General features: G+C 52.0%; 1 pseudogene; it reads right to left on the reverse strand.

The window, feature by feature from the left end:
- Positions 1-123: 123 nt before the first annotated feature.
- LOC110504591 (peptidyl-prolyl cis-trans isomerase NIMA-interacting 4-like) overlaps positions 124-27,051 on the reverse strand; it is a 36,265-nt pseudogene continuing 9,337 nt past the window's right edge.

Genomic DNA, 27,051 nt, shown 5'->3' on the forward strand with positions numbered 1-27,051 from the left:
TTTGAGCAGTGTATATATATTTAATATATTTGTTATTCCTTCATCTCCATGTTATCTCCCTCTTTGTTACGGGCTACGAGCCGGTTCGTGACACCGTGAAGAGTAGTGGATCTTACCTTCAGGTCATTTCTTTCCTTCCACCATGATGATGTGGTAGCCAGACTTGGTCTTGATGGGAGGGTCTGTGTAAATGGGTCCATGGTGCTGTTGGGTAGGGCGAAGGCAGCGTCCTGGAAGGGTCCAGTCATAGAACCTCTTGTCATCCAGCCCAGATCACCCTGACACAACCAGGATAACAACAGCACAGTCAATATTGCCACAGTCACAAAGGCTAAAACAGGGGTGTATTCATAAGGCAGACACTGTTGCAAAACACACGTGAAAAGCCGGGGGAACGCAAGAATGCGTATTTTTGCGAGACTGACCTTGAAAAAGGTTATGTCTCGTTTTGTTTTGGATTTTCTCAATGGCAATATTAATCTGATCATTTTTGTACCCCCTCTCCTTGAATTTTCTTTGCCTCTCAGCCATATTTCTATCAAAATCTGATTGTTTTTTGCAAATTCTTTTGATTCGACAGAATTGGCTGTAGGGCAAACTATTTTTCAAGGGAAGTTGGTGATAACTATCAGCCCTCAAACTGTTACGATCAGTAGGTTTCCTGTAAAGATCAGTGTTTCGAACATTATCTTCACACAAGATCAGAAGATCAAGAAAACTGATTTGACATGTATCAGATTTCAGTTTTTGATTTGTTAAAACAGTTTGAAATATCCAATAAATGTCGTTCCACTTCATGATTGTGTCCCACTTGTTGTTGATTCTTCACAAAAAAATACAGTTTTATATCTTTATGTTTGAAGCCTGAAATGTGGCAAAAGGTCGCAAAGTTCAAGGGGGCCGAATACTTTCGCAAGGCACTGTATATAGTGTAGCAGCTAACTGACTGCTGCCTGAAACAGCGAGCTAACGTTAGCTGGTTATTCATTTCAAGTGAAGATCATTTATCCGTTAAAATGCATGTCTTTAATTTGTCAAATTCCCCAGTGAAGGCTAAATTACAGACTTCCACATTTGAAACAGTCTGCTCCATTACGAACGATAGCTAGCTCAACTCACTATGCGGCAAATTGAACTGAAATAAACAGCAACATGCCTCAGGAAGTTACCTAGGTTCTATTTCCGGGTTAAATGGAGGTTAAATGGAGGTTTCATAATAAACGCCTCCAGCAGAATGGTGGGAATTTTGCTCCACGATTGGTGGAGGGACCGGAAAAGCTGCGCTTTGGAAAGTGTTTTAAAAAATGATGGGAATGACTGGAATTTCAGTGTTGGTGGAAGGAAACGTCACAGTTGTATCAAGTAAAGAAAAAGCAAGTGTCCTAGGTGGTGCGTTTGAAGCTGTTCATAGATGTGAGCACCTGGGTGATGAGAGTAAGAGGAGACGTGGGGAGAAGTTAAACGAGCATGGATATGTTTCAAAGAGAAAGGGGGAGTCAGGAGATGCTATGGATGCAAAGTTCTCTATGTTTGAGATGACAAGGGTGTTGGAGGGCTGCAGGTGGACTGCTCCTGGAGAAGATAGGGTGTTATGTGATGTTTAAGCATGCCATGGACAGTATGTTGGAAGCATTATTAGGGTTGTATAATAAGGGTGTGGAAGACTGGGTTGATACCTGCTGGGTGGAAACATGCGGTGGTGTTGCCGTTTGTAAAACCAGGTAAAGATCCCTTGGGGCTGTCGGTTATATGGCCTATTGCACTGACGTCCAACATGTTAATTGATGGAAATGTTGATAGTGAGTAGGATGATGTATCTCTTGGAAGTCAGGGGCTTGATGAGCGTAGCACAGAGTGGGTTCAGGAGAGGGTGGTCTGCCATGGATGCCCTGGTTACAGTTAGTACAGAGATAACCAAGGGCCTGACAATAAAAGAGGTGATGAGCGTAGTCAGAGTGGGTTCAGGAGAGGGTGGTCTGCCATGGATGCCCTGGTGACAGTTAGTACAGAGATAGCCAAGTGCCTGACAATAAAAGAGGATGACTATTGTGTATTTTGACATGTGGAAGGAAGGGTTGTTGATCAAGTGGAGTGCATTGTGTTTTGGGGGACGTCTTTGTAACTGGATCATGGACTTCCTGTTCGATCGAGTCATGCGGGTGGGTTCAGAATTGTCAATGAGGTTTGAAGTGGACAATGGTACTCTTCAGGGAAGTGTGGTTTGTTTGGTGTTGTTCACCCTGATGATAGATTACATATTTAAGGAGGTGGGACAGGGAGTGGGTGTGGCCTTGGGAATGTGAAATATGTGATGAGGAAGATGCAAGAAGCTGTGGGAGTTGTGGAAGATTGGTCTTTAACGTGGGGGTTTAGCATGTCTGTGGCCAAGTCCTGCTTTATGGTGTATTCTAGGAGGAAGGTTAAAGATGTTAGGCTACACATGTGGTCAGGACATGCACTACCGGTCAAAAGTTTGGACACACCTACTCATTCAAGGGTTTTTCTTTATTTATACTATTTTCTACATTGTAGAATAATAGTGAAGACATCAACACTATGAAATAACACATATGGAATCATGAGGTAACCAAACAAGTGTTAAACAAATCAAAATATATTTTATATTTGAGATTCTTCAAATAGCCACCCTTTGCTGTCATCAAGCTGTCATCAAGGCAAAGGGTGGCTATATTTGGATTAGTTTAACATTTTTATTGTTTACTACATTATTCCATATGTGTTATTTCATAATTATGATATCTTCACCATTATTCTACAATGTAGAAGCTAGTAAAAATCAAGAAAACCCTTGAATGAGTAGGTGTTGTAAAACTTTTGACCGGTAGTGTAGGTAGGGTGTGTTGGTAGTTTAAGTATTTAAATATGTGGTTTGATGAGAAGCTTACATGGAGGAGACATGTTGAGCATATTGAAATGACGTTTTGGAAGGTGTTGAACCTCACCTTTTTAGATCATTAGAGAAATCGGGGGTGGATAGTTTCGCGCGAATGCTACCATCAATCCACAGTTTCTGGTTGGGGAATGTTTTAATAGTTGCTGTGGGTATGACATCGCCGATGCACTTGCTAATGAACTTGCTCAGCGAATCAGCATATTCGTCAATGTTGGTGTTTGACGCAGTGCGGAACATATCCCAATCCACGTGATTGAAGCAATCTTGAAGCGTGGAATCAGATTGGTCGGACCAGCGTTGAACAGGCCTGAGAGCGGGAGCTTCCTGTTTTAGTTTCTGTCTATAGGCTGGAAGCAACTAAATGGAGTCGTGGTCAGCTTTTCCGAAAGGAGGGCGGGGGAGGGCCTTATATGCATTGCGGAAGTTAGAATAAAAATTATCCAGGGTTTTACCAGCCCTGGTAGCACAATCGATATGCTGATAGAATTTAGGGAGTCTTGTTTTCAGATTAGCCTTGTTAAAATCCCCAGCTACAATGAATGCAGCCTCAGGATATGTGGTTTCCAGTTTACATAGTCAAATAAAGTTAGCAAGGAACGTTAGTCTCTGATGTCTCTCTGGAATGCTACCCTTGCTCGGATTTCATCAACCTTGTTGTCAAGAGACTGGACATTGACGAGTAGTATGCTCGGGAGCAGTGCTCGATGTGCCCATCTCCGGAGCCTGACCAGAAGACCGCTTCGTCTGCCCCTTTTACAGCGTCGTTGTTTTGGTTCGCCTGCTGGGTTCCGATCCACTGTCCTGGGTGGTGGGCAAAACACAGGATCCGCTTCGGGAAAGTCGTATTCCTGGTCGTAATGATGGTGAGTTGACGTTGCTCTTATATCCAAGCAACACTCTCCTCAACAACGCCGGATTCCTGCCGTAATCCCTGGACCACTACTTCTGATCTTCACAGCTAGCTTGCACCCAGTACCGAAGCTATCCCTGAGGCCCACCTCCCGGCCTACTCAGCTGTTCACCCGAACCCCACTCCTACACGGCTAGAGCCCAATACTCCACCGGATCCTTGCTGTGAACTCTGGACCTTGGCTAACACCACTGCCACGAAGCTAGCACCAGTTACCCGTGAGCCAGGCACATCTCCCTGCTAGCAAACTAAATTCTACAATACCTCTTTCGCCATCTGGCTTGGATTCTCTGTCGACACGGCCCCCCCGCCACACCACCACGACTGGTCTGCCGACGAATACTCCATCCGCTGTGCCTTCAACCGGCCTCCGTCTGAGCAGACCCCCCTACCACCCCCGGGCTACTAACTTTAAACGCTGTGTCGGCCGCGTGCTAGCGTAGTGGCGGCTTCCCTGTTCCATCTACTGCTGCCTACTGGACACTATGATCACTTGGCTACATAGCTGATGCCTGCTGGACTGTCCATTAATCACGGTTCTCCATTCTGTTTATTTATGTTTTATCTGTCGGCCCCAGCCGCACTCAGGCTCTGTGTGTAGTTAATCCGACCCTCTCTGCCTAGTCATCGCCATTTTACCTGCTGTTGTTGTTTTAGCTGACTAGCTGTTGTTGTTTTAGCAAGCTCTCCCAATAAAGACCTGCAATTACTTTATGCCTTGCTGTATTTCTCTCTCAAATATCAATATGCCTTGTATACTGTTGTTCAGGTTAGTTATCATTGTTTTAGTTTACAATGGAGCCCCTAGTTCCACACCTCTGATACCTCCTTTGTCCCACCTCCCACACATGCGGTGACCTCACCCATTATAACCAGCATGTCCAGAGATACAACCTCTCTTATCATCACCCAGTGCCTGGGCTTACCTCCTTACCTCTGTGCAATACGGTTTCCGAGCCGGTCACGGGTGCACCTCAGCCACGCTCAAGGTACTAAACGATATCATAACCGCCATCGATAAAAGACAGTACTGTGCAGCCGTCTTCATCGACCTGGCCAAGGCTTTCGACTCTGTCAATCACTATATTCTTATCGGCAGACTCCGTAGCCTCGGTTCACCAACTACTTTGCAGACAGAGTTCAGTGTGTCTAATTGGAGGGCATGTTGTCCGGTCCTCTGGCAGTCTCTATGGGGGTACCACAGGGTTCAATTCTCGGGCCGACTCTTTTCTCTGTATATATCAATGATGTTGCTCTTGCTGCGGGCGATTCCCTGATCCACCTCTACGCAGACGACACCATTCTGCATACTTCTGGCCCTTCCTTGGACACTGTGCTATCTAACCTCCAAACGAGCTTCAATGCCATACAACACTCCTTCCGTGGCCTCCAACTGCTCTTAAACGCTAGTAAAACCAAATGCATGCTTTTCAACCATTCGCTGCCTGCACCCGCACGCCCGACTAGCATCACCACCCTGGATGGTTCCGACCTAGAATATGTGGACATCTATAAGTACCTAGTTGTCTGGCTAGACTGCAAACTCTCCTTCCATATCAAACATCTCCAATCCAAAATCAAATCTAGAGTCTGCTTTCTATTTCGCAACAAAGCCTCCTTCACTCATGCCGCAAACTTACCCTAGTAAAACTGACTATCCTACCGATCCTCGACTTCGGCGATGTCATCTACAAAATAGCTTCCAATACTCTACTCAGCAAACTGGATGCAGTTTATCACAGTGCCATCCGTTTTGTTACTAAAGCACCTTATACCACCCACCACTGCGACCTAGTCGGCTGGCCCTCGCCAGACCCCCTGGCCCTCGCTACATGTTCGTCGCCAGACCCACTGGCTCCAGGTCATCTACAAGTCTATGCTAGGTATAGCTCAGCCTTATCTCAGTTCACTGGTCACGATGGCAACACCCACCCGTAGCACGCGCTCCAGCAGGTGTATCTCACTGATCATCCCTAAAGCCAAAACCTAATTTGGCCGCCTTTCCTTCCAGTTCTCTGCTGCCTGCAACTGGAACGAATTGCAAAAATCGCTGAAGTTGGAGACTTTTATCTCCCTCACCAACTTCAAACATCTGCTATCTGAGCAGCTAACCGGTTGCTGCAGCTGTACATAGTCCATCGGTATATAGCCCACACAATTTACCTACCTCATCCCCATACTGTTTTTATTTTATTTACTTTTCTGCTCTTTTGCACACCCGTATCTCTACCTGCACATGTTCATCTGATCATTTATCACTCCAGTGTTAATCTGCTAAATTGTAATTATTCACTCCTATGGCCTATTTATTGCCTTCCTCCTCATGCCTTTTGCACACAATGTATATAGATTTTTTTTTCTACTATGTTATTGACTTAATTCTTTACTCCATGTGTAACTCTGTTGTTGTTGTCTGTTCACACTGCTATGCTTTATCTTGGCGAGGTCGCAGTTGCAAATGATAACTTGTTCTCAACTAGCCTACCTGGTTAAATAAAGGTGAAATAAAAATATCCAGTAGTTCCTGTATGTAATAAAACCTAAGATTACCTGGGGTACCAATGTAATAAATGACACATAAAAAAACAAAATACTGCATAGTGTCCTAGGAACGGGAAGCGAGGCGGCCTTCTCTGTCAGCGCCGGAAGTTATATGAACATGTTTTATGGTAGAAATGTGTACCCATATTAAGTATAAATAATCACACAATAGAGAAACAGAATGTGATCTTGCATGATCAGGATGGTGAAACGAGGCCAACACCACTTTCCCCTCCTTATGTTCCCATACAGAACAGCCAACCCAGGGCCAGACCACGCTGTTGATGGTGAAAGCAGGACAGGTGAAGTTTGACGGACAGAAGCAGCGTTACTTCAATCAGAACTTCCTCCTCACAGCCCAGGCTTCTCCCACCAGTGACCAGCCTGTCTGGAAGATCGCCAGTGACTGTTTCTGCTTCCAGGACTGGAGTAGCTGAGGGCTACTTTTATCTGCTTTCAGGGTCGTATTCATTAGGGCACACAATGGCAACGGGATACGAAACAAGCGTTTTATTTTACCAACAAGCAAGTTTGTTAAGAACAAATTCTTATTTACAAGGACAGCCTACACCGGCCAAACCCGGACGACGCTGGGCCAATTGTGCGCTGCCCTGTGGGACTCCCAATCACGGCCGGTTGTGATACAGCCTGGATTCGAATCAGGGTGTTTGTAGTGACTCCTCTAGCACTGAGATGCAGTGCCTTAGACTGCTGCGCCACTTTGGAGCCCAATAATAACACAATAGACAAGTTGGACAAGTTTCAGTCTGTTTGGTACCTAATGAGTACAACCCTGCTGTTTGGTCTTTTTTTATACCACTATCTACCACTTATAATAGTTGGTAAATATGCCCTTTCTTTGAAGTTACACTGTGTATGTTAATGAAGGTACTGTGTACCTAAAGCCTTTTGTAATAAAATAAACACAACAAAGTAGTCAGAAATACAATGATTTATTCACCACCAAAGCATGTGACCCCTGGAATGAAATAACTGTTTATGAAGACACAATGTCAAAATATCTTACTAGCCTCATAACATTACTTTCAGTATTCAGGTAACGAAACATAAAATGTTATTTCCCATGTGGTTATTGTTCTAGTCAATTTAAATGTGTGCTGTATTACAGTGGGATGTAAACCTCTGTTCTCATTCTGAGAGAGTGTCAGCAAAGTTATGGCAGCCTAATGAACTGCACGTTCTCTGGAGTTAAGGTGCACACAGACAGATACGGTTTCAACTATTCATCATGTTTTGGAGATCAAACGAATACATTTAACCTGGGGAAAACATGGCGAATAATATAGTGACACGTTTGGTGCGACATATGCTGAGGAAAACAAACCAAATATCATGTTTGATAGGGAAAGAATGTATTGAAAAGTAAAATAACCCACATTTTTCAAATCTCAATGCTTATTTTGTCTAACAAAATATGACTTGGCTCTTCTCAATGGATGGATGTAACGTTCTTCATAAATATAACCTGACACTGGGAAGTGAGAGCTCTGGAAGGCACAGTAATGTCACTACTGCCATCTTACCACTAGAGGGCAGCAGAACTATATCATTGACCAAATCTGATGGGCAGCAGGGTAGCCTAGTGGTTAGAGCTTTGGACTAGTAACCGGAAGGTTACAAGTTCAAACCCCCGAGCTGACAAGATGCAAATCTGTTGTTCTGCCCCTGAACGGGCAGTTAACCCACTTTTCCTAGGCCGTCATTGAAAATAAGAATTTGTTCTTAACTGACTTGCCTAGTTAAATAAAGGTAAAATAAAAATTAAATTTACAGAACAGAGAGAAAGAAGACACAGATATTCAAAAATACATATGTTAGGTTGGAATGGCAGGTAGACGCTGACTGTTGGAATGGCAGGTAGACGCCGACTGTTGGAATGGTAGGTAGACGCTGACTGTTGGAATGGCAGGTAGACGCTGACTGTTGGAATGGTAGGTAGACGCTGACTGTTGGAATGGTAGGTAGACGCTGACTGTTGGAATGGCAGGTAGACGCCGACTGTTGGAATGGTAGGTAGACGCTGACTGTGGGAATGGCAGGTAGACGCTGACTGTTGGAATGGTAGGTAGACGCTGACTGTTGGAATGGCAGGTAGACGCTGACTGTTGGAATGGTAGGTAGACGCTGACTGTTGGAATGGTAGGTAGACGCTGACTGTTGGAATGGTAGGTAGACGCTGACTGTTGGAATGGCAGGTAGACGCCGACTGTTGGAATGGTAGGTAGACGCTGACTGTGGGAATGGCAGGTAGACGCTGACTGTTGGAATGGTAGGTAGACGCTGACTGTTGGAATGGCAGGTAGACGCCGACTGTTGGAATGGTAGGTAGACGCTGACTGTTGGAATGGTAGGTAGACGCTGACTGTTGGAATGGCAGGAAGACGCTGACTGTTGGAATGGTAGGTAGACGCTGACTGTTGGAATGGTAGGTAGACGCTGACTGTTGGAATGGCAGGAAGACGCTGACTGTTGGAATGGTAGGTAGACGCTGACTGTTGGAATGGTAGGTAGACGCTGACTGTTGGAATGGCAGGTAGACGCTGACTGTTGGAATGGCAGGTAGACGCTGACTGTTGGAATGGCAGGAAGACGCTGACTGTTGGAATGGTAGGTAGACGCTGACTGTTGGAATGGTTCCATTTCCTCAATGTTCCATTTGTTTCTTAGTGAAAGTTGAGGACTTTTCTAAAACATATTTCTATAAAGGTTGGATCAGCTTCAAGTTTGATTTCCCAACTAATCATTTCCCCATCTACAGTTAAGACTCATCAGCGTCTTTTCATAATGACAACGATGCAGGGTAGAACTGGACGCGCTTAAACTGGTTAATAGGGATATTCATTCCACCCACACCCACTAGCCTGGGTACCTAACGTCTTCCACACCCACTAGCCTGGGTACCTAACGTCTTCCACACCCACTAGCCTGGGTACCTAACGTCTTCCACACCCACTAGCCTGGGTACCTAACGTCTTCCACACCCACTAGCCTGGGTACCTAACGGCTTCCACACCCACTAGCCTGGGTACCTAACGGCTTCCACACCCACTAGCCTGGGTACCTAACGGCTTCCACACCCACTAGCCTGGGTACCTAACGGCTTCCACACCCACTAGCCTGGGTACCTAACGTCTTCCACACCCACTAGCCTGGGTACCTAACGTCTTCCACACCCACTAGCCTGGGTACCTAACGGCTTCCACACCCACTAGCCTGGGTACCTAACGGCTTCCACACCCACTAGCCTGGGTACCTAACGGCTTCCACACCCACTAGCCTGGGTACCTAACGGCTTCCACACCCACTAGCCTGGGTACCTAACGGCTTCCACACCCACTAGCCTGGGTACCTAACGGCTTCCACACCCACTAGCCTGGGTACCTAACGGCTTCCACACCCACTAGCCTGGGTACCTAACGTCTTCCACACCCACTAGCCTGGGTACCTAACGTCTTCCACACCCACTAGCCTGGGTACCTAACGTCTTCCACACCCACTAGCCTGGGTACCTAACGGCTTCCACACCCACTAGCCTGGGTACCTAACGGCTTCCACACCCACTAGCCTGGGTACCTAACGGCTTCCACACCCACTAGCCTGGGTACCTAACGGCTTCCACACCCACTAGCCTGGGTACCTAACGTCTTCCACACCCACTAGCCTGGGTACCTAACGGCTTCCACACCCACTAGCCTGGGTACCTAACGTCTTCCACACCCACTAGCCTGGGTACCTAACGTCTTCCACACCCACTAGCCTGGGTACCTAACGTCTTCCACACCCACTAGCCTGGGTACCTAACGTCTTCCACACCCACTAGCCTGGGTACCTAACGGCTTCCACACCCACTAGCCTGTGTACCTAACGGCTTCCACACCCACTAGCCTGGGTACCTAACGGCTTCCACACCCACTAGCCTGGGTACCTAACGTCTTCCACACCCACTAGCCTGGGTACCTAACGGCTTCCACACCCACTAGCCTGGGTACCTAACGGCTTCCACACCCACTAGCCTGGGTACCTAACGGCTTCCACACCCACTAGCCTGGGTACCTAACGTCTTCCACACCCACTAGCCTGGGTACCTAACGTCTTCCACACCCACTAGCCTGGGTACCTAACGTCTTCCACACCCACTAGCCTGGGTACCTAACGTCTTCCACACCCACTAGCCTGGGTACCTAACGGCTTCCACACCCACTAGCCTGGGTACCTAACGTCTTCCACACCCACTAGCCTGGGTACCTAACGTCTTCCACACCCACTAGCCTGGGTACCTAACGTCTTCCACACCCACTAGCCTGGGTACCTAACGGCTTCCACACCCACTAGCCTGGGTACCTAACGTCTTCCACACCCACTAGCCTGGGTACCTAACGGCTTCCACACCCACTAGCCTGGGTACCTAACGGCTTCCACACCCACTAGCCTGGGTACCTAACGGCTTCCACACCTACTAGCCTGGGTACCTAACGGCTTCCACACCCACTAGCCTGGGTACCTAACGGCTTCCACACCCACTAGCCTGGGTACCTAACGTCTTCCACACCCACTAGCCTGGGTACCTAACGGTTTCTCTATTGAACAACACTACAGCTGCATCCCAAATTACACCCTATTCACTTTGTAGGTAACTACTTTTGACCAGGGCACATAGGGCTCTGGTCAGAAGTAGTGGAATAGGATGCCACAAGGTAACACGTCAGCTGGAGCAGAAACGTGACTGGCACCGACTGAGACTACATAAACTAACAGCGGATTGTTGGCAACTTTGGCTCAGGTCAGGGGTAGCCAACCCTACTCCTGTACAGCTGTGCTTTTGTTCCAGCCCTGCTCAAACTAACACCAAATTCAACTACGTAATTGGCTGCTTGTAACCAAGACCATGATTAGCTGAATCAAATCTGTTAGAGCAGGGTCTGAGCGAAAGCCTGCACACCCTTCATCTCTCAAGGTCTGCATACCAAATAGAACCCTATTCCCTACATAGGGCTCTGGTCAAAAGTAGTGCACTATTGGCATTAGGTGAAGGTGTAGGTCATTACATTACAGTCTCCCATACAGCCTCTCTATGTTCTGGAGATAGTGGTTCTTTAACTCTTTCCACTTCAGCTTGAAGGCATCAGTCACCATGTCTCAGGGCTCTGTGCTGAGGTGGACCTTCATTGGGATCTCAAACCTCTGGAGTTAAACTAGAGGAGGGAGAAGGAAGGAAAGAGCGAGAGAGAGGAAGGTCATTACAACCCGAGACATAGCCATGTTTCCATTAACTTGTCCATAGATATTTGTCGACATTTAGAAAGTTTGTATAGAAATTTGACTAAACAATGCGTTTCTATTATCCTGTTAGGCAAATTTGCAATCATAAAGCCACGACAGCCTGTATAAGGCCCAACAGTGGAGGTGTCATAATACCCATAAAACCTAGCGGTCAAACAGGGAAAGATTATTGGAATCTGTGTGTGTAGCTGGAAAGGTAGGATGACTGACAATAGTGAAGGTGAACAGGAGGTCAGGTGACAGGAATGGAGGAGACTGAGGCAGGAATTCCTTTAACCACATATTTACTGGGTAGTTTGTCTGTGTTGCATCACAAAGGAAACAGAATAACATGTATCCAATCAAATCACAAAAGTCTAAATCATAACAATCATTGTCATTATTAACCTAATGAGGTAATTCAGCAATTCAGTTCAATAGGAATTCAATATGAAGCAGGATGGAGTCATTTAGGATCATAGCTATTCATCATAATCATGAGAATGATAATGCAAATAAATCTATCAATTATTCAATCTATAATCTCAATCAATTTGATATCAGAATTGATCAATTCAGCAAATAATAATTACATTTCATATTTCATCCTTGTAGGTTTGTCTTCATATGTACATATGTACACTGAATTGCTGAGAGACTTGAGATAGGGGCGGCAGGGTAGCCGGGTAGTGGTTAGAGCGTTGGACTAGTAACCGGAAGGTTGCAAGTTCAAACCCCCAAGCTGACAAGGTACAATCTGTCGTTCTGCCCCTGAACAGGCAGTTAACCCACTGTTCCTAGACCAGTTAACCCACTATTCCTAGACCAGTGGTCACTGTTCCTAGGCCGTCATTGAAAATAAGAATTTGTTCTTAACTGACTTGCCTAGTTAAATAAAAGTTTTTTAAAAAGTAGCTGGAGTTAGAAGTTGCCAGTATGCACAGATCCAAGATCACCTCACCTCTGCCAATGTACAATTGGGGCTAGGGGCTCACTTTAGGCTGATGCCGTCTGGTTCTAGTCCACTCAGTCCAAATAGAGTAGGCCTAAATGTTGGAACAGAAAATAAAAGGTATTAATATGTGAAGAAAAAGGGGTTTGTGAAAACAGGAAGAGCAGGGATGGTCAGGTTGGATGTCAGGGATGGTCAGGTTGGATGTCAGGGATGGTCAGGTTGGATGTCAGGGATGGTCAGGTTGGATGTCAGGCAGGGATGGTCAGGTTGGATGTCAGGCAGGGATGGTCAGGTTGGATGTCAGGGATGATTAGGTTGGATGTCAGGGATGATTAGGTTGGATGTCAGGGATGGTCAGGTTGGATATCAGGGATGGTCAGGTTGGATGTCAGGGATGGTTAGGTTGGATGTCAGGGATGGTTAGGTTGGATGTCAGGGATGGTCAGGTTGGATATCAGGGATGGTCAGGTTGGATGTCAGGGATGGTCAGGTTGGATATCAGGGATGGTCAGGTTGGATGTCAGGGATGGTCAGGTTGGATGTCAGGGATGGTCAGGTTGGATGTCAGGGATGGTCAGGTTGGATGTCAGGGATGGTCAGGTTGGATGTCAGGGATGGTCAGGTTGGATGTCAGGGATGGTCAGGTTGGATGTCAGGGATGGTCAGGTTGGATGTCAGGGATGGTCAGGTTGGATGTCAGGGATGGTCAGGTTGGATGTCAGGGATGGTCAGGTTGGATGTCAGGTTGGATGTCAGGGATGGTCAGGTTGGATGTCAGGGATGGTCAGGTTGGATATCAGGGATGGTCAGGATGGATGTCAGGGATGGTTAGGTTGGATGTCAGGGATGGTCAGGTTAGGATTCTCTTGTCTACCTGTTCTAGACCTCTTGTTATGTCACATGCTGGAGGCTCCATTAAAAAGGGAATGGACTCCCAATCAAAATCGTATTCTCCCTAACCCTGAACTTAACCCCTTACTCTAACCCTAAAACTAACTTCTAAACCTAAAATATACTTTTTACAAGTGAGAACGGCAAAAACCGTCATTCTCCTGGCATCCGCCAAACCCAGATTTGTCCGTCAGACTGAAGCGTGATTCATCACTGCAGAGAATTCGTTTCCACTGCTCCAGAGTCCAAAGGCAGCGAGCTTTACGCCACTCCAGCCGACACTTGGCATTGTGCATGGTGATCTTAGGCTTGTCTGTGGCTGTTTGGCCATGAAAACCCATTTCTTGAAGCTCCCGACGAACCGTTCTTGTGCTGATGTTGCTTCCAGAGGCTGCAACCGAGGACAGATGATTTTTACACGCTACGCGTTTCAGCACTACACAGTCCCGTTCTGTGAGCTTGGGTGGCCTACCACTTCACGGCTGAGCCACTGTTATTCCTAGACATTTCCACAGGGCAGCTCTAGCAGGGCAGAAATTTGACAAACTGACTTGTTGGAAAGGTGGCATCCTCTGACGGAACCACGTTGAAAGTCACTGAGCTCTTCAGTAAGGCTATTCTACTGCCAATGTTTGTCTATGGAGATTTCATGGCGGTGCGCTTGATTTTATAAAACTGTCTGCAACGAATGTGGCTGAAATAGCTGAATCCACTCATTTGAAATGTCAATGATCTGCATACGGATTACACTTTTATTAAGATTACAGTAGCCAGCTAGCAAATAATGCCGTTTACCTGGCAAGTTCCTTATCTTCAGCTGCCAAGCCCGGTCAGTCGATCCCTCTTGCCAGAACGAATTGACCGACTGTTACCTTTTGTGATCTCTGCCAGTAAGGGAACCCGGAAACAATACCTCATTTGATTCCATATTCCTGGGCCAATGAGCTGGCGAAGCAGGATTCTTACTTCCTGTTTGGCGCTTCTAGGTTCTTTTTAAAAGGGGTTGTATATTGTATATTGTTGATATTGTTGATTGATATCATTTTAGGTTATGAAATGACTCGGATTTTAAGTGGTAAACCGTTGGTTGCATGAATAAAAAAAGCGAGGTAATATCAAACACATTCATTGTATCGTGTATGTTCCGAGAGCATTGGACAACTTTGTATCCGAAGTAAGTTTCTGCAACAAACACCTCAATGGGTATTCATTCACAGACATGTTCAGGGGTGAAAGTTCAGGGGTGAAAGTAAGGCGGTACAGTCCAGTACGGCGTCCCCGCAAAATAAATAGTGGGGGTACAGTTTACCGATAAAACAATTAATACTACATGCCCCAAAAACGACAGTCTATTACACAATTATGTAATATTACTACATGTCACCGGCATGAAAAATGTGCTTATTGGCTGGAAACTAGGCGGTATAATACGCCGATTGCATTTTGGTTTGAGTAGAACACTACATTTTGATGAGTGGCCGAGGCTGAGGCACGTGTAGTCAACCGTGGAGGCCTAATGACAATCCCAGAATGTCATTACAATACACCTAGGTGTTTTATAGCAGCTGTCGGTTTCCATTCATCACATTGTTGGTGCACAGCGCACTGTTGGGGTTTGGATGCTGGAATTATTTTCTGAGTGAACTAATGTGCACAGGTAGCCTACAGGAGTGTCTTTGTTAAGTGATTGTTTGACAATCAGATGAAAACATCATGACTGGTTGTGTTTCTGCCACATTAAAATGCATAGGCGTTGTCCCCATAAGACTAGGGTAAGCTGAGCTTTCCCTAAAGTAAACTGAATTAAATTGTCAAAATGATTTGGCCTAATTAGCTGACTCCTAAAATAGTCTACTACAGCATAAAGCATGATTTGGTCATTAGCTGACTCCTAAAATAGTCTACTACAGCATAAAGCATGATTTGGTCATTAGCTGACTCCTAAAATAGTCTACTACAGCATAAAGCATGATTTGGTCATTAGCTGACTCCTAAAATAGTCTACTACAGCATAAAGCATGATTTGGTCATTAGCTGACTCCTAAAATAGTCTACTACAGCATAAAGCATGATTTGGTCATTAGCTGACTCCTAAAATAGTCTACTACAGCATAAAGCATGATTTGGTCATTAGCTGACTCCTAAAATAGTCTACTACAGCATAAAGCATGATTTGGTCATTAGCTTCTTAAAAATAAGCTGTGGATTGTTCTGAATCACACCTACATTCGGAAGGGCCCACAATTCTTCTTCTGTGGGTTTTATGGCAGACAACAACCCAAAAAGGTGTGTTGTCGCCACCAACTGTAAGGGTTGAAACCCCCCAAAAATGTAAATAAGAAACCCATACGTAATAGTGAAACTAACTTAATCCACCCTAATAAAAATAGTACACTGCCAAAACAAACTTTCATTTTCCATATCTCCCTTCTCAGGCTGTAGGACCTGAGAGGGTGGTACGGCTGTAGGACCTGAGAGGGTGGTACGGCTCTAGGACCTGAGAGGGTGGTACGGCTGTAGGACCTGAGAGGGTGGTACGGCTCTAGGACCTGAGAGGGTGGTACGGCTGTAGGACCTGAGAGGGTGGTACGGCTGTAGGACCTGAGAGGGTGGTACGGCTGTAGGACCTGAGAGGGTGGTACGGCTCTAGGACCTGAGAGGGTGGTACGGCTGTAGGACCTGAGAGGGTGGTACGGCTGTAGGACCTGAGAGGGTGGTACGGCTCTAGGACCTGAGAGGGTGGTACGGCTCTAGGACCTGAGAGGGTGGTACGGCTCTAGGACCTGAGAGGGTGGTACGGCTCTAGGACCTGAGAGGGTGGTACGGCTCTAGGACCTGAGAGGGTGGTACGGCTGTAGGACCTGAGAGGGTGGTACGGCTCTAGGACCTGAGAGGGTGGTACGGCTCTAGGACCTGAGAGGGTGGTACGGCTCTAGGACCTGAGAGGGTGGTACGGCTCTAGGACCTGAGAGGGTGGTACGGCTCTAGGACCTGAGAGGGTGGTACGGCTCTAGGACCTGAGAGGGTGGTACGGCTGTAGGACCTGAGAGGGTGGTACGGCTGTAGGACCTGAGAGGGTGGTACGGCTGTAGGACCTGAGAGGGTGGTACGGCTGTAGGACCTGAGAGGGTGGTACGGCTCTAGGACCTGAGAGGGTGGTACGGCTCTAGGACCTGAGAGGGTGGTACGGCTCTAGGACCTGAGAGGGTGGTACGGCTGTAGGACCTGAGAGGGTGGTACGGCTCTAGGACCTGAGAGGGTGGTACGGCTCTAGGACCTGAGAGGGTGGTACGGCTCTAGGACCTGAGAGGGTGGTACGGCTCTAGGACCTGAGAGGGTGGTACGGCTGTAGGACCTGAGAGGGTGGTACGGCTCTAGGACCTGAGAGGGTGGTACGGCTGTAGGACCTGAGAGGGTGGTACGGCTCTAGGACCTGAGAGGGTGGTACGGCTGTAGGACCTGAGAGGGTGGTACGGCTGTAGGACCTGAGAGGGTGGTACGGCTGTAGGACCTGAGAGGGTGGTACGGCTGTAGGACCTGAGAGGGTGGTACGGCTGTAGGACCTGAGAGGGTGGTACGGCTCTAGGACCTGAGAGGGTGGTACGGCTGTAGGACCTGAGAGGGTGGTACGGCTGTAGGACCTGAGAGGGTGGTACGGCTGTAGGACCTGAGAGGGTGGTACGGCTGTAGGACCTGAGAGGGTGGTACGGCTGTAGGACCTGAGAGGGTGGTACGGCTCTAGGACCTGAGAGGGTGGTACGGCTCTAGGACCTGAGAGGGTGGTACGGCTCTAGGACCTGAGAGGGTGGTACGGCTCTAGGACCTGAGAGGGTGGTACGGCTCTAGGACCTGAGAGGGTGGTACGGCTCTAGGACCTGAGAGGGTGGTACGGCTCTAGGACCTGAGAGGGTGGTACGGCTCTAGGACCTGAGAGGGTGGTACGGCTCTAGGACCTGAGAGGGTGGTACGGCTCTAGGACCTGAGAGGGTGGTACGGCTCTAGGACCTGAGAGGGTGGTACGGCTCTAGGACCTGAGAGGGTGGTACGGCTCTAGGACCTGAGAGGGTGGTACGGCTCTAGGACCTGAGAGGGTGGTACGGCTCTAGGACCTGAGAGGGTGGTACGGCTCTAGGACCTGAGAGGGTGGTACGGCTCTAGGACCTGAGGGTGGTACGGCTCTAGGACCTGAGAGGGTGGTACGGCTCTAGGACCTGAGAGGGTGGTACGGCTCTAGGACCTGAGAGGGTGGTACGGCTCTAGGACCTGAGAGGGTGGTACGGCTCTAGGACCTGAGAGGGTGGTACGGCTCTAGGACCTGAGAGGGTGGTACGGCTCTAGGACCTGAGAGGGTGGTACGGCTCTAGGACCTGAGAGGGTGGTACGGCTCTAGGACCTGAGAGGGTGGTACGGCTCTAGGACCTGAGAGGGTGGTACGGCTGTAGGACCTGAGAGGGTGGTACGGCTGTAGGACCTGAGAGGGTGGTACGGCTCTAGGACCTGAGAGGGTGTACGGCTCTAGGACCTGAGAGGGTGGTACGGCTCTAGGACCTGAGAGGGTGGTACGGCTGTAGGACCTGAGAGGGTGGTACGGCTGTAGGACCTGAGAGGGTGGTACGGCTGTAGGACCTGAGAGGGTGGTACGGCTGTAGGACCTGAGAGGGTGGTACGGCTGTAGGACCTGAGAGGGTGGTACGGCTCTAGGACCTGAGAGGGTGGTACGGCTCTAGGACCTGAGAGGGTGGTACGGCTCTAGGACCTGAGAGGGTGGTACGGCTCTAGGACCTGAGAGGGTGGTACGGCTCTAGGACCTGAGAGGGTGGTACGGCTCTAGGACCTGAGAGGGTGGTACGGCTCTAGGACCTGAGAGGGTGGTACGGCTCTAGGACCTGAGAGGGTGGTACGGCTCTAGGACCTGAGAGGGTGGTACGGCTCTAGGACCTGAGAGGGTGGTACGGCTCTAGGACCTGAGAGGGTGGTACGGCTCTAGGACCTGAGAGGGTGGTACGGCTCTAGGACCTGAGAGGGTGGTACGGCTCTAGGACCTGAGAGGGTGGTACGGCTCTAGGACCTGAGAGGGTGGTACGGCTCTAGGACCTGAGAGGGTGGTACGGCTCTAGGACCTGAGAGGGTGGTACGGCTCTAGGACCTGAGAGGGTGGTACGGCTCTAGGACCTGAGAGGGTGGTACGGCTCTAGGACCTGAGAGGGTGGTACGGCTCTAGGACCTGAGAGGGTGGTACGGCTCTAGGACCTGAGAGGGTGGTACGGCTCTAGGACCTGAGAGGGTGGTACGGCTCTAGGACCTGAGAGGGTGGTACGGCTGTAGGACCTGAGAGGGTGGTACGGCTGTAGGACCTGAGAGGGTGGTACGGCTCTAGGACCTGAGAGGGTGGTACGGCTCTAGGACCTGAGAGGGTGGTACGGCTGTAGGACCTGAGAGGGTGGTACGGCTGTAGGACCTGAGAGGGTGGTACGGCTGTAGGACCTGAGAGGGTGGTACGGCTCTAGGACCTGAGAGGGTGGTACGGCTGTAGGACCTGAGAGGGTGGTACGGCTGTAGGACCTGAGAGGGTGGTACGGCTGTAGGACCTGAGAGGGTGGTACGGCTGTAGGACCTGAGAGGGTGGTACGGCTCTAGGACCTGAGAGGGTGGTACGGCTCTAGGACCTGAGAGGGTGGTACGGCTCTAGGACCTGAGAGGGTGGTACGGCTCTAGGACCTGAGAGGGTGGTACGGCTCTAGGACCTGAGAGGGTGGTACGGCTGTAGGACCTGAGAGGGTGGTACGGCTGTAGGACCTGAGAGGGTGGTACGGCTGTAGGACCTGAGAGGGTGGTACGGCTCTAGGACCTGAGAGGGTGGTACGGCTCTAGGACCTGAGAGGGTGGTACGGCTCTAGGACCTGAGAGGGTGGTACGGCTGTAGGACCTGAGAGGGTGGTACGGCTGTAGGACCTGAGAGGGTGGTACGGCTGTAGGACCTGAGAGGGTGGTACGGCTGTAGGACCTGAGAGGGTGGTACGGCTGTAGGACCTGAGAGGGTGGTACGGCTCTAGGACCTGAGAGGGTGGTACGGCTCTAGGACCTGAGAGGGTGGTACGGCTCTAGGACCTGAGAGGGTGGTACGGCTCTAGGACCTGAGAGGGTGGTACGGCTCTAGGACCTGAGAGGGTGGTACGGCTCTAGGACCTGAGAGGGTGGTACGGCTCTAGGACCTGAGAGGGTGGTACGGCTCTAGGACCTGAGAGGGTGGTACGGCTCTAGGACCTGAGAGGGTGGTACGGCTCTAGGACCTGAGAGGGTGGTACGGCTCTAGGACCTGAGAGGGTGGTACGGCTGTAGGACCTGAGAGGGTGGTACGGCTGTAGGACCTGAGAGGGTGGTACGGCTGTAGGACCTGAGAGGGTGGTACGGCTCTAGGACCTGAGAGGGTGGTACGGCTCTAGGACCTGAGAGGGTGGTACGGCTGTAGGACCTGAGAGGGTGGTACGGCTCTAGGACCTGAGAGGGTGGTACGGCTCTAGGACCTGAGAGGGTGGTACGGCTCTAGGACCTGAGAGGGTGGTACGGCTCTAGGACCTGAGAGGGTGGTACGGCTCTAGGACCTGAGAGGGTGGTACGGCTGTAGGACCTGAGAGGGTGGTACGGCTGTAGGACCTGAGAGGGTGGTACAGCTGTAGGACCTGAGAGGGTGGTACGGCTGTAGGACCTGAGAGGGTGGTACGGCTCTAGGACCTGAGAGGGTGGTACGGCTCTAGGACCTGAGATGGTGGTACGGCTGTAGGACCTGAGAGGGTGGTACGGCTGTAGGACCTGAGAGGGTGGTACGGCTGTAGGACCTGAGAGGGTGGTACGGCTGTAGGACCTGAGAGGGTGGTACGGCTCTAGGACCTGAGAGGGTGGTACGGCTCTAGGACCTGAGAGGGTGGTACGGCTCTAGGACCTGAGAGGGTGGTACGGCTCTAGGACCTGAGAGGGTGGTACGGCTCTAGGACCTGAGAGGGTGGTACGGCTCTAGGACCTGAGAGGGTGGTACGGCTCTAGGACCTGAGAGGGTGGTACGGCTGTAGGACCTGAGAGGGTGGTACGGCTCTAGGACCTGAGAGGGTGGTACGGCTGTAGGACCTGAGAGGGTGGTACGGCTGTAGGACCTGAGAGGGTGGTACGGCTCTAGGACCTGAGAGGGTGGTACGGCTGTAGGACCTGAGAGGGTGGTACGGCTGTAGGACCTGAGAGGGTGGTACGGCTCTAGGACCTGAGAGGGTGGTACGGCTCTAGGACCTGAGAGGGTGGTACGGCTCTAGGACCTGAGAGGGTGGTACGGCTCTAGGACCTGAGAGGGTGGTACGGCTGTAGGACCTGAGAGGGTGGTACGGCTCTAGGACCTGAGAGGGTGGTACGGCTCTAGGACCTGAGAGGGTGGTACGGCTCTAGGACCTGAGAGGGTGGTACGGCTCTAGGACCTGAGAGGGTGGTACGGCTCTAGGACCTGAGAGGGTGGTACGGCTCTAGGACCTGAGAGGGTGGTACGGCTGTAGGACCTGAGAGGGTGGTACGGCTGTAGGACCTGAGAGGGTGGTACGGCTGTAGGACCTGAGAGGGTGGTACGGCTGTAGGACCTGAGAGGGTGGTACGGCTCTAGGACCTGAGAGGGTGGTACGGCTGTAGGACCTGAGAGGGTGGTACGGCTCTAGGACCTGAGAGGGTGGTACGGCTGTAGGACCTGAGAGGGTGGTACGGCTCTAGGACCTGAGAGGGTGGTACGGCTCTAGGACCTGAGAGGGTGGTACGGCTCTAGGACCTGAGAGGGTGGTACGGCTCTAGGACCTGAGAGGGTGGTACGGCTGTAGGACCTGAGAGGGTGGTACGGCTGTAGGACCTGAGAGGGTGGTACGGCTGTAGGACCTGAGAGGGTGGTACGGCTCTAGGACCTGAGAGGGTGGTACGGCTGTAGGACCTGAGAGGGTGGTACGGCTGTAGGACCTGAGAGGGTGGTACGGCTGTAGGACCTGAGAGGGTGGTACGGCTGTAGGACCTGAGAGGGTGGTACGGCTCTAGGACCTGAGAGGGTGGTACGGCTGTAGGACCTGAGAGGGTGGTACGGCTGTAGGACCTGAGAGGGTGGTACGGCTGTAGGACCTGAGAGGGTGGTACGGCTGTAGGACCTGAGAGGGTGGTACGGCTCTAGGACCTGAGAGGGTGGTACGGCTCTAGGACCTGAGAGGGTGGTACGGCTCTAGGACCTGAGAGGGTGGTACGGCTCTAGGACCTGAGAGGGTGGTACGGCTCTAGGACCTGAGAGGGTGGTACGGCTCTAGGACCTGAGAGGGTGGTACGGCTCTAGGACCTGAGAGGGTGGTACGGCTCTAGGACCTGAGAGGGTGGTACGGCTCTAGGACCTGAGAGGGTGGTACGGCTCTAGGACCTGAGAGGGTGGTACGGCTCTAGGACCTGAGAGGGTGGTACGGCTCTAGGACCTGAGAGGGTGGTACGGCTCTAGGACCTGAGAGGGTGGTACGGCTCTAGGACCTGAGAGGGTGGTACGGCTCTAGGACCTGAGAGGGTGGTACGGCTCTAGGACCTGAGGGTGGTACGGCTCTAGGACCTGAGAGGGTGGTACGGCTCTAGGACCTGAGAGGGTGGTACGGCTCTAGGACCTGAGAGGGTGGTACGGCTCTAGGACCTGAGAGGGTGGTACGGCTCTAGGACCTGAGAGGGTGGTACGGCTCTAGGACCTGAGAGGGTGGTACGGCTCTAGGACCTGAGAGGGTGGTACGGCTCTAGGACCTGAGAGGGTGGTACGGCTCTAGGACCTGAGAGGGTGGTACGGCTCTAGGACCTGAGAGGGTGGTACGGCTCTAGGACCTGAGAGGGTGGTACGGCTGTAGGACCTGAGAGGGTGGTACGGCTGTAGGACCTGAGAGGGTGGTACGGCTCTAGGACCTGAGAGGGTGTACGGCTCTAGGACCTGAGAGGGTGGTACGGCTCTAGGACCTGAGAGGGTGGTACGGCTGTAGGACCTGAGAGGGTGGTACGGCTCTAGGACCTGAGAGGGTGGTACGGCTATAGGACCTGAGAGGGTGGTACGGCTCTAGGACCTGAGAGGGTGGTACGGCTCTAGGACCTGAGAGGGTGGTACGGCTGTAGGACCTGAGAGGGTGGTACGGCTGTAGGACCTGAGAGGGTGGTACGGCTGTAGGACCTGAGAGGGTGGTACGGCTGTAGGACCTGAGAGGGTGGTACGGCTCTAGGACCTGAGAGGGTGGTACGGCTGTAGGACCTGAGAGGGTGGTACGGCTGTAGGACCTGAGAGGGTGGTACGGCTGTAGGACCTGAGAGGGTGGTACGGCTGTAGGACCTGAGAGGGTGGTACGGCTCTAGGACCTGAGAGGGTGGTACGGCTCTAGGACCTGAGAGGGTGGTACGGCTGTAGGACCTGAGAGGGTGGTACGGCTGTAGGACCTGAGAGGGTGGTACGGCTGTAGGACCTGAGAGGGTGGTACGGCTGTAGGACCTGAGAGGGTGGTACGGCTGTAGGACCTGAGAGGGTGGTACGGCTGTAGGACCTGAGAGGGTGGTACGGCTGTAGGACCTGAGAGGGTGGTACGGCTCTAGGACCTGAGAGGGTGGTACGGCTGTAGGACCTGAGAGGGTGGTACGGCTGTAGGACCTGAGAGGGTGGTACGGCTGTAGGACCTGAGAGGGTGGTACGGCTGTAGGACCTGAGAGGGTGGTACGGCTCTAGGACCTGAGAGGGTGGTACGGCTCTAGGACCTGAGAGGGTGGTACGGCTCTAGGACCTGAGAGGGTGGTACGGCTCTAGGACCTGAGAGGGTGGTACGGCTCTAGGACCTGAGAGGGTGGTACGGCTCTAGGACCTGAGAGGGTGGTACGGCTCTAGGACCTGAGAGGGTGGTACGGCTCTAGGACCTGAGAGGGTGGTACGGCTCTAGGACCTGAGAGGGTGGTACGGCTCTAGGACCTGAGAGGGTGGTACGGCTCTAGGACCTGAGAGGGTGGTACGGCTCTAGGACCTGAGAGGGTGGTACGGCTCTAGGACCTGAGAGGGTGGTACGGCTCTAGGACCTGAGAGGGTGGTACGGCTCTAGGACCTGAGAGGGTGGTACGGCTCTAGGACCTGAGAGGGTGGTACGGCTCTAGGACCTGAGAGGGTGGTACGGCTCTAGGACCTGAGAGGGTGGTACGGCTCTAGGACCTGAGAGGGTGGTACGGCTCTAGGACCTGAGAGGGTGGTACGGCTCTAGGACCTGAGAGGGTGGTACGGCTCTAGGACCTGAGAGGGTGGTACGGCTCTAGGACCTGAGAGGGTGGTACGGCTCTAGGACCTGAGAGGGTGGTACGGCTCTAGGACCTGAGAGGGTGGTACGGCTGTAGGACCTGAGAGGGTGGTACGGCTGTAGGACCTGAGAGGGTGGTACGGCTCTAGGACCTGAGAGGGTGTACGGCTCTAGGACCTGAGAGGGTGGTACGGCTCTAGGACCTGAGAGGGTGGTACGGCTCTAGGACCTGAGAGGGTGGTACGGCTCTAGGACCTGAGAGGGTGGTACGGCTCTAGGACCTGAGAGGGTGGTACGGCTCTAGGACCTGAGAGGGTGGTACGGCTCTAGGACCTGAGAGGGTGGTACGGCTCTAGGACCTGAGAGGGTGGTACGGCTGTAGGACCTGAGAGGGTGGTACGGCTGTAGGACCTGAGAGGGTGGTACGGCTGTAGGACCTGAGAGGGTGGTACGGCTCTAGGACCTGAGAGGGTGGTACGGCTGTAGGACCTGAGAGGGTGGTACGGCTGTAGGACCTGAGAGGGTGGTACGGCTGTAGGACCTGAGAGGGTGGTACGGCTGTAGGACCTGAGAGGGTGGTACGGCTCTAGGACCTGAGAGGGTGGTACGGCTCTAGGACCTGAGAGGGTGGTACGGCTCTAGGACCTGAGAGGGTGGTACGGCTCTAGGACCTGAGAGGGTGGTACGGCTCTAGGACCTGAGAGGGTGGTACGGCTCTAGGACCTGAGAGGGTGGTACGGCTGTAGGACCTGAGAGGGTGGTACGGCTGTAGGACCTGAGAGGGTGGTACGGCTGTAGGACCTGAGAGGGTGGTACGGCTCTAGGACCTGAGAGGGTGGTACGGCTCTAGGACCTGAGAGGGTGGTACGGCTCTAGGACCTGAGAGGGTGGTACGGCTGTAGGACCTGAGAGGGTGGTACGGCTGTAGGACCTGAGAGGGTGGTACGGCTGTAGGACCTGAGAGGGTGGTACGGCTGTAGGACCTGAGAGGGTGGTACGGCTGTAGGACCTGAGAGGGTGGTACGGCTCTAGGACCTGAGAGGGTGGTACGGCTCTAGGACCTGAGAGGGTGGTACGGCTCTAGGACCTGAGAGGGTGGTACGGCTCTAGGACCTGAGAGGGTGGTACGGCTCTAGGACCTGAGAGGGTGGTACGGCTCTAGGACCTGAGAGGGTGGTACGGCTCTAGGACCTGAGAGGGTGGTACGGCTCTAGGACCTGAGAGGGTGGTACGGCTCTAGGACCTGAGAGGGTGGTACGGCTGTAGGACCTGAGAGGGTGGTACGGCTGTAGGACCTGAGAGGGTGGTACGGCTGTAGGACCTGAGAGGGTGGTACGGCTCTAGGACCTGAGAGGGTGGTACGGCTCTAGGACCTGAGAGGGTGGTACGGCTGTAGGACCTGAGAGGGTGGTACGGCTCTAGGACCTGAGAGGGTGGTACGGCTCTAGGACCTGAGAGGGTGGTACGGCTCTAGGACCTGAGAGGGTGGTACGGCTCTAGGACCTGAGAGGGTGGTACGGCTCTAGGACCTGAGAGGGTGGTACGGCTGTAGGACCTGAGAGGGTGGTACGGCTGTAGGACCTGAGAGGGTGGTACAGCTGTAGGACCTGAGAGGGTGGTACGGCTGTAGGACCTGAGAGGGTGGTACGGCTCTAGGACCTGAGAGGGTGGTACGGCTCTAGGACCTGAGATGGTGGTACGGCTGTAGGACCTGAGAGGGTGGTACGGCTGTAGGACCTGAGAGGGTGGTACGGCTGTAGGACCTGAGAGGGTGGTACGGCTGTAGGACCTGAGAGGGTGGTACGGCTCTAGGACCTGAGAGGGTGGTACGGCTCTAGGACCTGAGAGGGTGGTACGGCTCTAGGACCTGAGAGGGTGGTACGGCTCTAGGACCTGAGAGGGTGGTACGGCTCTAGGACCTGAGAGGGTGGTACGGCTCTAGGACCTGAGAGGGTGGTACGGCTCTAGGACCTGAGAGGGTGGTACAGCTGTAGGACCTGAGAGGGTGGTACGGCTCTAGGACCTGAGAGGGTGGTACGGCTCTAGGACCTGAGAGGGTGGTACGGCTCTAGGACCTGAGAGGGTGGTACGGCTCTAGGACCTGAGAGGGTGGTACGGCTCTAGGACCTGAGAGGGTGGTACGGCTCTAGGACCTGAGAGGGTGGTACGGCTCTAGGACCTGAGAGGGTGGTACGGCTCTAGGACCTGAGAGGGTGGTACGGCTCTAGGACCTGAGAGGGTGGTACGGCTCTAGGACCTGAGAGGGTGGTACGGCTCTAGGACCTGAGAGGGTGGTACGGCTCTAGGACCTGAGAGGGTGGTACGGCTCTAGGACCTGAGAGGGTGGTACGGCTCTAGGACCTGAGAGGGTGGTACGGCTCTAGGACCTGAGAGGGTGGTACGGCTCTAGGACCTGAGAGGGTGGTACGGCTCTAGGACCTGAGAGGGTGGTACGGCTCTAGGACCTGAGAGGGTGGTACGGCTGTAGGACCTGAGAGGGTGGTACGGCTCTAGGACCTGAGAGGGTGGTACGGCTCTAGGACCTGAGAGGGTGGTACGGCTCTAGGACCTGAGAGGGTGGTACGGCTCTAGGACCTGAGAGGGTGGTACGGCTCTAGGACCTGAGAGGGTGGTACGGCTCTAGGACCTGAGAGGGTGGTACGGCTCTAGGACCTGAGAGGGTGGTACGGCTCTAGGACCTGAGAGGGTGGTACGGCTCTAGGACCTGAGAAGGTGGTACGGCTGTAGGACCTGAGAGGGTGGTACGGCTGTAGGACCTGAGAGGGTGGTACGGCTGTAGGACCTGAGAGGGTGGTACGGCTGTAGGACCTGAGAGGGTGGTACGGCTGTAGGACCTGAGAGGGTGGTACGGCTGTAGGACCTGAGAGGGTGGTACGGCTTGTTCCAATATTCCATGTAACTCCAGGAACCGCTCAGCCGCATCCACTATGATTTCTATCTTCCTGGACCTTCTCTCCACCTTTGCAGTGTCATTAATCACCATAGCTATAAAGGCCAAAAAGTCCATCTTAACCTTTAAAATGTCAGGATCCTGCTGGTGAAAGGCAACATCTGCAGCCTGCAGTGAAGGTCTATCCAGCACCGTGGACTCTGGCTTCCCTTGCTTCCCTGGCTTCATGGCTTCCCTGGCTTCATGGTTCCCACCGCAATTCCAACATGTCACATATTCATCACTTTTATAACACATATGATCTCTGCTTCTCCCTTCTGCAAACACTTGATACATGACCAAAAGCTTTACAAT

Source organism: Oncorhynchus mykiss, chromosome 25 (genome assembly GCF_057628025.1).
Source record: "Oncorhynchus mykiss isolate SJ-2025 chromosome 25, ASM5762802v1, whole genome shotgun sequence".
NCBI classification, from domain to species: Eukaryota; Metazoa; Chordata; class Actinopteri; order Salmoniformes; family Salmonidae; genus Oncorhynchus; species Oncorhynchus mykiss.